The 12,566-nt window shown below is 41.4% G+C and overlaps 1 protein-coding gene across 2 annotated transcripts in view; it reads right to left on the reverse strand.

The window, feature by feature from the left end:
* Positions 1–12,566, reverse strand: part of BCAP29 (B cell receptor associated protein 29) — a 140,269-nt gene that overhangs the window by 60,922 nt on the left and 66,781 nt on the right. The gene's annotated exons all lie outside the window — the stretch shown is intronic.

Below are 12,566 nucleotides of genomic sequence, written 5' to 3' on the forward strand. Positions count from 1 at the left end.
TTATCCTGTTGCCCATGTGAAAATGAAAAAATTGATGCTAAAAGAAAATTATTGTTGGAAAAATTAAAATGTCCATTTTTTCTTTCCACGTTGTTTTAGTTCCCGTGAAGCACCTGAATGGTTAATAATCTTCTTGAATGTAGTTTTGAGTAGCTTGATGGGTGCAGTTTTTAGAATGGTGTCACGTTTGGGTATTTTCTGCCATATAGACCCCTCAAAGTGACTTCAAGTGTGAGGTGGTCCCTAAAAATGGTTTTGTAAATTTTGTTGTAAAAATGAGAAATCACTGGTCAACTTTTAACCCTTATAACTTCCTAACAAAAAAAAAAATTTGCTTCCAAAAATGTGCTGATGTAAAGTAGACATGTGGGAAATGTTATTTATTAACTATTTTGTGTCACATAACTCTCTGGTTTAACAGAAAAAAAATTCAAAATTTGAAAATTGCGACATTTTCACCAAATTTCTGATTTTTTAACAAATAAACGCAAAAATTGTCGACCTAAATTTACTACTAACATGAAGCCCAATATGTCACGAAAAAACAAATATCAGAATCTCTAGGATCCGTTGAAGCGTTCCAGAGTTACTACCTCATAAAGGGACACTGGTCAGAATTGCAAAAAATGGCCTGGTCATTAAGGTCAAAATAGGCTTGGTCATGAAGGGGTTAAGTATAGCAAAAAATTTTGTCAAAGGCAAATAAAGTATTGAAAACAAAGCAGCTTTATTTAAGGCATGACACACCAAGAGACAAAAACCACAGCGTCAAAAATGCACACAAAAACGCAATGAAAAAACGCAGGTCACCCAAGTTAAATAAAATGTACTGAAATGGTGCAGAAATTCTGCAGAGTCAAAAACTCACCAAAAGCTCATTATGGGAACGTAGCACAAGTGCTATGGTCTTTACCAAGGGAGTATTGCGCTCAGGCTGAGTGCACACGCACGTTTTTGCCTTGCTGATTTTTCCGCGCAGAATTGAAGAAATCCACAGGTCAAATGACCTGCATTTTTCCTGCGGATTTCTTCCATTTTTAATGCGGTTTTCTTGCGGTTTTCCCCCTGCGGATTTGGAGACAGGGGAGGTGGAAAACCACACAAAAGAAGTGACATGCTGCAGATTTTGTACCGCAGAAAAATCTGCAGCGTCTGCACAGCAGGTTTTTTTTTTTCATTGATTTAAATGCTACTGTACATCACAATGCGGATATGCAACGTCTCTGCACGGTAAAATCCGCTGCGGAACTGCTGGATATCTGCATCGTGTGCACACAGCCTTAAGGCTAAGCGCACACGTAGCAGAAATTTTCTGCTGAAAAACAGGACTCCCTTCCCAGAAACCGCACGTTTTTTTTCTGCGCGTTTTTACCGCGATTTTTGCGTTTTTTCGCGCGGTTTCTAGACACATGGAAAAAGCCAGAAACGCGGAAAAAAACGCAAAAAAAAATGCGAAATTAATGAGCATGCTGCGCTTTTTACTGCAATGCGTTTTTTTTGCGGTAAAAAACGCATCAATGTGCACAAAAAGTGCTAAATGCATAGAAATGAATGGGAAGCTTCTTTTTCGCGTTTTTCCCGCGGATTTGCCGAAAAATCCGAGGGAAAAACGCGAAAAAAAACCCTGTGTGTGAACACAGCCTAAGAGTCAAAGGCAGCGTTTCTTTAGCCTGCTCTATCAGTAACGCCGCATTAGTAAAGATTCTAAAAAGCAGCAATAAATTAAAAAACTCATATGTGCAACCATGTGGCGCATTTAAAAAAAAAAAAAAAATAAATTTATATATACACACACATAATATATATATATATATATATATATATATATACACACACATATACATATATATATATATATATATATATATATATATATATATATATATATATATATATATATATATATATACACACACACACACACATACACACACTCAAATATAAGCCGAGATTTTCAGCCCATTTTTTGGCCTGAAAGTCCCCCCCCCCCCCCCCCTCGAGTCATATACACCAGGGGGTCGGAGTGGGAGGGGGGGGCGGGGGTGTCAGGTCATACTTGCCCGTCATGGCGCTGTCTCTTCAGCCCCCAGCTTCTCTGTGATCTCCCTTCCTTCAGCGGTCACATGGTACCGCTCATTAAACTCATGAATATGCACATCAATGGTCTCATAGACAATACTAAAATGCTATGAACTTATCTCGTAGTAATTCTGATGATGTAAATACCCCACAAAAAAATCTTATCTCGTAGTAAAAAGAATCTATTTTACTCCACGCCATTGAGGATTTTTTCTATCTATTTTGTCAATGAGCTAGGTGCTCTGAACAATGAGGCTATTTTTCAATTCATATGGAAGGTTACGTGCACCTAGTTAGCATTTCATCTTATAATTAACTATACTCTTCTAAGATTATAAGATTTTCTGCACATTGTTTGTGGAAAGTAATCTATATTTGAGAGTTTTTGCCAGAGATAAGGATGTATTACTCTAGCGCATTATTTGTTTTTAGGCACTAATGTGCTAATCCTTGTTTCTGTCAGTGCCTTTTAGTAAGGTGCACGCTGCCTACGTCATTCAGGTGGCTGCTGCACTGGACAGCATGTCTGAGCACTGTTCGTCCTCAATATGAATCCCTTCCGGTTTAGACCACCATCTTGGATTATTGTGACCGGAAGTGGGCGTTCTATACCAGCGCAGAATCTTTAAACAATGGCGGTGAACGCGCCTGGAGTAAGCCGCACACTGTATTGCTCTCTCGGCCAGGGGTAATGAGACCCCACTTCCTGACCCCTGATGAACCCTCAGCGGATTAAGAGGGGGAAACGCATCGGGTTTCCATATGCATCAAGTGGCTGATAAGTATAATGTTGCACATTATTTTTGGCAGACCCTTTTGTGGTACTATGTATTAGATTGAATTTATTGAGCAATTATGCTCTGTTTACACTCTGTATGCATTGCTACTGGAATATTGGTGTACCACATCTTACAATTTGAGGTGAATTTGGTAGCCTCATTTTTTCATCTATGATTCTTGTGAGATAGCACATGTATGGTGCTTTTTTCTTTATGCACAGACACTGGATCTGAGCTGGATGGTGTATTTTTGTGAAATAGGGTGATTTTTAACCCCCACTTTCAATTAATGGCTGCCGCATGTGCTACACAGGTTGCATTTTTTCTGCCTTTAATGTGCAATTTTTGTACCATTTTCTAATGTTTGTCCGGAGATCCGGACAAATGAATTATCATATGTGCTATTCATTGAATTTTCTTGTAGCCGTTTTTTTTACTGATTTTGTTATTTGGTAATTGGGTCTGCCATTTGCAGCTTATTAGCATTTTTGTGATACGAGATAAGTCTTACCCTAAGCTGCTTTTTTTTATATTAACCCCATTTATCATTCTTTTTACTACGAGATAAGATATTTTTGTGGGGTATTTACATCATCAGAATTACTACGAGATAAGTTCATAGCATTTTAGTATTATCTATGAGACCATTGATGTCTTCATTTTTTCGGTATTATAAGTGTGTGTTACACTTTTTTGTGTCCCTTTTTGTGTATATATATATATATATATATATATATATATATATATATATATATATATATATATCTCACAAAGGTTATGTCACTGTCAGGTGACCCAATAACCAAGAGTGTCACTCATTTCATAAAATACATGTTTTATTAAACATTAATTGACAAACAACCATAAAACCATTGCCTCAAACCAACACTTATAGGAAGGAGAAACAGCAAAAGGATACAAATTCAATTATATAATGAGTCAAAATTTAAAGAAAATGACTACAGTATCCTGAATAATATAATATGCCCAACAATATACTTAGTATTTATTGATTAGATACATTTTTAATAAAACTATAGAAAATTGCATGCAAAAAACCTGCATAGGTGTGAATAAAATTTACTGCCTTAATTTGAATAGAATCTAACACATAATTCACACCATTGAATAACTATTCATTAATCAGCTATTCCTGCTGCTACACCACCATAGCATGGCTGTAGAAAATTGCATGCGAAAAACCTGCATAGATGTGAATAAAATTTACTGCCTTAATGTGAATAGAATCTAACACACAATTCACACCATTGAATAACTATTCATTAATCAGCTGTTGCTGCTGCTACACCGCCATAGCCTAACACATGGCTGTAGAAAATTGCATGCAAAAACCTGCATAGATGTGAATAAAATTTACTGCCTTAATTTGAATAGAATCTAACACATAATTCACACCATTGAATGACTATTCATTAATCAGCTGTTGCTGCTGCTACACCACCACCACAGCCTTACACATGGCTGCAGAAAATTGCATGCAAAAACCTGCATAGATGTGAATAAAATTTACTGCCTTAATGTGAATAGAGTCTAACACATAATTCACACCATTATCAGCTGTTGCTGCTGCTACACCACCATAGCTTCACACATACAATATGCCCCACAATATACTTAGTATCCTTAATTAGATACAACAGGGCTAAATGGCTGTAGAAAATTGCATGCAAAAACCTGCATAGATGTGAATGAAATATACTGCCTTGATTTGAATAGAATCTAACACACAATTCACACCATTAAATAACTATTCATTAATCAGCTATTGCTGCTGCTACACCACCATAGTCTAACACATATGTGGATTCTAATCACCTACAATATGCAATATATGCAGCCATTGCTGCTACAGCGCTACCACAGCCTCTCATGTATGCAGGTTAAAATGACCCAAAGCATGAAAATAAATGTGATGAATGAATGGCCAAATACATATTACCTAAACAGTGTGCACAGTGGAGTTAGGCATAGAGTAGGCTGCTGCTTCCCCGCACCCCAACGCGCGTTTCGCCCGTGCTTCTTCCATTAGGGATACCGACGTTGAGCGGGGGCGCCATATCGTCTACAATTAGGGTGCCAACCTCCGCGGCTAGGAATGGTTGAACTAGGGCTGACTAGGGCAATTTAGCTGGTGGCCCATACTGTGTGATAATTGAAGAGAACTAAAATAGTATTTCTACTACCCTTCATTTTTTTGTCCTCTATCCCTCCTTTTTTTAGTCATTTCCACTAATGTTTTTAGTTATTGAATTAAAAGCTAAATTTTAGGGGTTATTTTTGTTGCTTCTGGTGTTTCAATTGACTTTATAATCCCATCTATTATTTTTGAGGTCTGTTTTTGATTAGTATGGCTGGGTTTCTGTCTGGACCCATTGACACAAATAAATGGCTGGATGATGCAAGGGAGGTCTTTTCTGAAGTAGAATCTGACTCTCTTTCTGCTACGGGCTCTTCTCTTAAAACACTCTTCTCTGAATTATTGGAGGCATTTAAAGACAATATTAAGTCTTGGTGGGAGGTACAATCACTGGAAAATTATATTAAACAAAAGATTGTCCCACGAGGTTTGAGGATACCTTTAATACCAGCTCCAAGGTGTAGGACTCCATCTTTACTTGCAAGGTGGGAGGAGGAAGTAACTGCATCATCTGTACGGCTGATGCAGATATTATTGGATGAAGAGAAAATAACATTGGAGAGGCCTTCATTGAGGGTGAAGGAACTCACTGAGGCGACCCTTAAATTGAAGACAGCTGCTGATTTCGTAACAAGGGAAGAAAATCTTAAGAATACTGTTGAGAAATACCAACTTTTTATTAAAGAAAGGAAACAAACGATTTGTTAGGGATTCAACAGAGTTCAGGGAAAAACGAGCTTACCCTGCCCTTACTTCTAGGGGTATTCCTGGTGATAGCTCATCTTCAGATATTGAATCCTCAGACGCTGAAGGAGGTCCTAAATTTTATATCTCTAGGCCATACTTTAGAAATAAGGGACGAGGACGTAGGGGTAGTTTTAAAAGATGGCAGGATATCGATCGCTACTCTGTGAGGACTTCCTCCAAAAAGCAAGAAACAAATTCTGCAGCGAGTATAAATACTTCCTCCTCCTTAGCCTGCTCCTCGGCATCTTTTTTTTAGAAACCAGGGGCCTAGCACCATACAAACTACAGGAGCGGACAAACAACCAAAAATGAGTGTTCTGGCTGAAGGGGACAATGAGAATCAGATAATTAATTTGTCCTCGTATAATCTGTCAGATATAGAAAAGAGGGTTCTTGAGCGGGGGCTATCTTTTGTTCCTACGACTAGCTTTGACCCATTTGTATGGGTTAAGGATATTAGTCTATTTACACGAAAACTTAAGTGGAAAAAATTCTTTGCCCTTAATGATAAAAATAAATGCCAACAACTTGGAATAACGGAGGATGAACTCCCTGATGTAATGCTTTTAGCTGATCTGGCGGAGGAAGGACAGAGAGATATTGGGGTAGGCCCTTTTTCTGATTTGAAAATAAAAAGTAAAAAGATGCCACCAATTGGTGACACTGGTAGTATTGATATTTTTCAACAGCTTGTCTCGGCAGAGATCTGTAAGATTGATTCTAAAGAGCATGTCACACTAAGAGATATCGCTAGCAATATCGCTATAACTAGTGACGTTATAGCGATATTGCTAGCGATATCTCTGTGTCTGATACTTACCTACGACCGGCTCCCCCGCTGGTTATCGCTGATCGCGCGAGAACGTTCAGGACTGTTTCTCGTTGTCAGCTTCCTGTGGCGCTTCCTGCTGTGACAACGAGCGACGCGTGGAGCCGGGCGGGAGGACGCAGGATCGCCTCGTCTGACAGGTAAGTAGCGACCCCCGTCCCCAGCGATGTCGCTAGTGAGATCTGCCTGTGTGGCAGCTCACTAGCGACCACTTAGCGATGTACCAGTGATCCTGACCGCATCATATCGCTGGTCGGGATCGCTGGTACATCGCTAAGTGTGACAGTACCTTAAGAGAAACAGGGTCCCACCTAATCTCTCCTTCCGTGAGAGAAAGGCTTTGGAGGAACTTGGTGATAATGACCGGATTGTATTGAAGCCTTCGGATAAAGGGGGTAACACTGTTATCCTCAATAGAGATGAATATATCCAAATGTGTATGAGGATTCTCTCTGATAGATCAACGTATGAGTTACTCAGGGGTGATCCGACGAAGGAATATAGTCTGAGACTGTCAGCACTGCTAAGAAGGGCTTTAGATTTGAAATTGATCTCAAAGAATGAGTTCAACTTCTTATTACCCAAGTGGCCAGTTAAAGCTACATTTTACTCCCTGCCCAAGATCCATAAGGGGTTTGATCCCCTTAAAGGTAGACTGATTGTTTCGGGGATCGATGCCCTTTGTCAGAATTCCATTATGTATTTGGATCAATTGTTGAGACCATTTGTGCTATCCCTCCCCTCATATTTGAGAGATACAATGGACCTTCTTAATAAACTTGAAGGAATCACAGTGGACCCAGGTACAATACTGGCCTCCATTGATGTCGAGGCTCTGTATAGCAGTATTGGCCACACAGAGGGTCTAAGAGTTGTTGAGCATTTTCTCAAGGGGAGAGGTACTCACTTTGGAACACACAACAATTTCCTGCTGGAACTTCTTGAATTTGTATTGTGTCATAATTTCTTCCTCTTTAAAGGGAGGTACTACCACCAGCTCAGGGGCACAGCGATGGGGAGCCCTTGTGCCCCTACTTATGCTAATTTGCTCCTGGGCTGGTGGGAGGACACTAAGGTTTTTGGGGACGAGGATGTCGTCTGGTCCCCTAGGATATTATTCTGGGGTCGGTACATTGGCGACATCCTTGTCCTCTGGGCGGGTTGTGGAGAATCATTCAGGTCATTTGTGGATACCCTTAATAAGAATGAGTTGGGTCTTTTCTTCACCCATGAGGTAGGTGGTGATCAGATCACACTCTTAGATGTAAATATTTCCATTTCTTCAGATGGCTTGCTTAAAACCAACCTGCACCGAAAACCAACCTCGACCAATAGTCTCTTGAGGTGGGAAAGTTATCACCCCCCCCTCTTAAACGAGGTATACCGAGGGGTCAGTTCCTCAGAGATCGGAGGAACTGCTCTGATTGGAATGATTTTGAATTACAGTCAAGGGACTTATGGGGGAGGTTTAGAAGCAGGGGATACCCGACAAGGGTGATTGAACCTGCTTATAAACATGCTAAACAAGTAAGCAGGATGTCCTTGTTGGTCCCGAGGGCGAGGGAGGATTCTAATACAATCACTAGACTGATAGGGACCTTTGATGATCAATCTGGTAAAGGCATAGACATTCTTGAGAAGTATTGGTCTATCCTGAAAATGGATAATGACATATGTGATTGTATTACTCCGGGTCTGTCAGTTACATTTAGGAAGGGTAGGTCAATAAAGAATCGGGTGGTAGGCAGCCATCTGGAGCCTCAGAAAAGAGAGGAAACGTGGCTGCGGAATAGAGCAATAGGCACTTTTAAGTGTGGACACTGCAGTTTTTGTAAAAAAATTTGTGTATCTCACACCTTTTGCAGTGCCTATACAAAGAGGGTTTAAGAAATGAAAAGCTTTGCAAATTGCAAAACCACTGGAGTTGTATATTTGTGTACTTGTACCTGTCCCATTGACTATGTTGGCAAAACAAAGCGTGAATTACGTGTCCGCATAGGTGAACATTTGGGGGATATAAGACATAAAAGAGATACCCCTTTAGCCTGCCATGTCAATATGGTACATGGAGGTGATGATAAACATTAATTTTCGTGTTATAGAGAGAGTGCAGCCCGCGGTCAGACAGGGAGATTGGGATAACAGAATCCTACAGCGTGAGACACGCTGGATCTTTTGGCTTGAATCACAGAGCCCAAAAGGCCTCAACGAACAGCTAAATTTTAATAGTTATCTATAAACAGTGAGTTTCCTCATTTTCCCAGCCTACTTTCTATAGCGTTTTTTTGATGATTGGGTCGGTATATTATTACTATTGGTGATTATTTTTCATTTATTTTTTCATTTACCTTACTTAGGGATACATCTATTTTACTCCACGCCATTGAGGATTTTTTCTATCTATTTTGTCAATGAGCTAGGTGCTCTGAACAATGAGGCTATTTTTCAATTCATAAGGAAGGTTACGTGCACCTAATTAGCATTTCGTCTTATAATTAACTATACTCTTCTAAGATTATAATATTTTCTGCACATTGTTTGCGGAAAGTAATCTATATTTGAGAGTTTTTGCCAGAGATAAGGATGTATTACTCTAGCGCATTATTTGTTTTAGGCACTAATGTGCTAATCCTTGTTTCTGTCAGTGCCTTTTAGTAAGGTGCACGCTGCCTACGTCATTCAGGTGGCTGCTGCACTGGACAGCATGTCTGAGCACTGTTCGTCCTCAATATGAATCCCTTCCGGTTTAGACCACCATCTTGGATTATTGTGACCGAAAGTGGGCGTTCTATACCAGCGCAGAATCTTTAAACAATGGCGGTGAATGCGCCTGGAGTAAGCCGCACACTGTATTGCCCTCTCGGCTAGGGGTAATGAGACCCCACTTCCTGACCCCTGATGAACCCTCAGCGGATTAAGAGGGGGAAACGCGTCGGGTTTCCATATGCATCAAGTGGCTAATAAGTATAATGTTGCACATTATTTTTGGCAGACCCTTTTGTGGTACTATGTATTAGATTGAACTTATTGAGCAATTATGCTCTGTTGGTTTACACTCTGTATGCATTGCTACTGGAATATTGGTGTACCACATCTTACAATTTGAGGTGAATTTGGTAGACTCATTTTTTCATCAATTTTTTTCATCTATGATTCTTGTGAGATAGCACATGTATGGTGCTTTTTCTTTATGCACAGACACTGGATCTGAGCTGGATGGTGTATTTTTGTGAAATAGGGTGATTTTTAACCCCCACTTTCAATTAATGGCCGCCGCATGTGCTACACAGGTTGCATTTTTTCTGCCTTTAATGTGCAATTTTTGTACCATTTTCTAATGTTTGTCCGGGGATCCGGACAAATGAATTATCATATGTGCTATTCATTGAATTTTCTTGTAGCCGTTTTTTACTGATTTTGCTATTTGGTAATTGGGTCTGCCATTTGCAGCTTATTAGCATTTGTGTGATACGAGATAAGTCTTACCCTAAGCTGCTTTTTTTGATATTAACCCCATTTATCATTCTTTTTACTACGAGATAAGATTTTTTTGTGGGGTATTTACATCATCAGAATTACTACGAGATAAGTTCATAGCATTTTAGTATTATCTATGAGACCATTGATGTCTCTTCATTTTTTCGGTATTATAAGTGTGTGTGTGTGTGTGTTACACCGCTCCGCCATACTCACCCGGCCTCCGCTCCCACGCCGCAGTCGCCCTCCGCTCCCACGCCGCAGCCTCTCTCCACCCGACGGCCGCGGCGGTCACCTGAGACAGACCCGCGACCGATGCCTTCCCTGCATGCTATGCGCATGCGCCATAGGCCGCGGCCGCGCCTCCTTCCTGCTTCTTATGCTCCGGCTGTGCCCTGACCCGGAAGCACATTTGGACCAATGGCTGACCAGACGGGGCCATATCAGGGAGGCGCCTGATCGTTGTGTTTCCTGACACTCTGGCCTCGCTCCATCGTGCACACTCTGCTCCTGCAGTTCCTGTCTCGGCTGCTCTTCACAGCAGCTTCTCAGTCCTGCTACCCGTGTTCCTGTCGTCCTACTCCAGTCCTGCCTTGTGTTTCTGCCGTCCTACTCCAGTCCTGCCTTCACTGTTCCTGCCGTCCTACTCCAGTCCTGCCTTCACTGTTCCTGCCGTCCTACTCCAGTCCTGCCTTCACTGTTCCTGCCGTCCTACTCCAGTCCTGCCTTCACTGTTCCTGCCGTCCTACTCCAGTCCTGCCTTCACTGTTCCTGCCGTCCTACTCCAGTCCTGCCTTGTGTTCCTGCCGTCCTACTCCAGTCCTGTCTTCAGTGCTCCTGCCGTCCTACTCCAGTCTCAGTCTTACTCCGGTCCATCCTGAGCCGCCCCTCTCGGTACCGGCTACCGTGGTACTCGAACCCCTGGGCCTGCTCCTAACGGTCCCTGTATAGGGGTCGGTTCCACCTGGCAGCTCGCCCGGGGTCCCTCGGTGCCACGGTCCAGAGGGTCCACTCTCGGAGCTCCCGCTCCTGACCACCCACGCTAACAGTGTGTTACACTTTTTTGTGTCCCTTTTTGTATATGTAGGGAGGTGTAGGGGTCATTAGGGATACCGACGTTGAGCGGGGGCACCATATCGTCTACAATTAGGGTGCCAACCTCCGCGGCTAGGAATGGTTGAACTAGGGCTGACTAGGGCAATTTAGCTGGTGGCCCATACTGTGTGATAATTGAAGAGAACTAAAATAGTATTTCTACTACCCTTCATTTTTTTTTGTCCTCTATCCCTCCTTTTTTTAGTCATTTCCACTAATGTTTTTAGTTATTGAATTAAAAGCTAAATTTTAGGGGTAATTTTTGTTGCTTCTGGTGTTTCAATTGTCTTTATAATCCCATCTATTTTTGAGGTCTGTTTTTTAGAATCTTATGGGGGCAGCATATGGGGGCATAATCGATGGAACATCTTATGGGGCCATAACCTTTATGGAGCAGCATATAGGGCATATTATTCTATGGAGCATCTTATGGGGCCATTATTAACCTTTGAGCAGCATTATATGGGGTGTATTTTGTATGGAGCATCTTATGGGGCCATCATGAACTGTATGGAGCATTATATGGGGCTCCTGATTCAATATGGATATTCAAAAACATTTAACCTACTGATGTCTCTATTAATTTTACTTTTATTGGTATCTATTTTTATTTTTTTTAATTCACCAGTAGTAGCTGCTGCATTTTCCACCCTAGGCTTATACTAGAGTCAATAAGTTTTTTGTGGCAAAATCGGGGGGGGGATGGGGGTCGGCTTATACTCGAGTATATACGGTGTGTGTGTAAATATATATTATATATATATATATATATATATATATATATAGTAATATGTAAGTTTTGATCTTAGTGTAGGGACTCACAAAACAATATTTGACGTGAGTTGCGAGTTTGCTTATTTTGGCTAAAGTATACACCAATACCTCATGTATTTTAGGCATCTTTTTATTTCATATCTTTCACCTTTATATGCAGAATGCAGCCAGGCCCTTTAGTGTTGGATAGGTTACCGTAATTGGTTTGTCTGTCTTTGTGAGGTGCACTTATATAGTGCTAGACAGCCCACCTGATCTAATAGTATGGGCGTCATCAATAGGCTGCAAGTCAGACACTGTGCATCACACATACCTGTGTGACTGCATGGTCAATATATGGGAGCTAGTCTAAGGGTACCGTTACACTAAGCGACGCACCAGCGATCCCGACAACGATACGACCTGGTAAGGATCGCTGGTACGTCGCTAAATGGTCGCTAGTAAGCTGTCAAACAGGCAGATCTACTCAACGACGCAGCAGCGATCTGGCGATCTGTATAACGACCTCGGCGGTCGTTGGTACCTTGTCACACAGCGGCTATTCTGACGACTCACGCCTGCGTCCCCGAGTTCTGCGTTGCCAACGAGGTCGCTCGTCAGAAACAAACACAGCGATGCATGCTGGCCA

This window comes from Dendrobates tinctorius, unplaced genomic scaffold, assembly GCF_039654945.1.
Source record: "Dendrobates tinctorius isolate UK_male_01 unplaced genomic scaffold, ASM3965494v1 ptg000035l, whole genome shotgun sequence".
Lineage (NCBI taxonomy): Eukaryota > Metazoa > Chordata > Amphibia > Anura > Dendrobatidae > Dendrobates > Dendrobates tinctorius.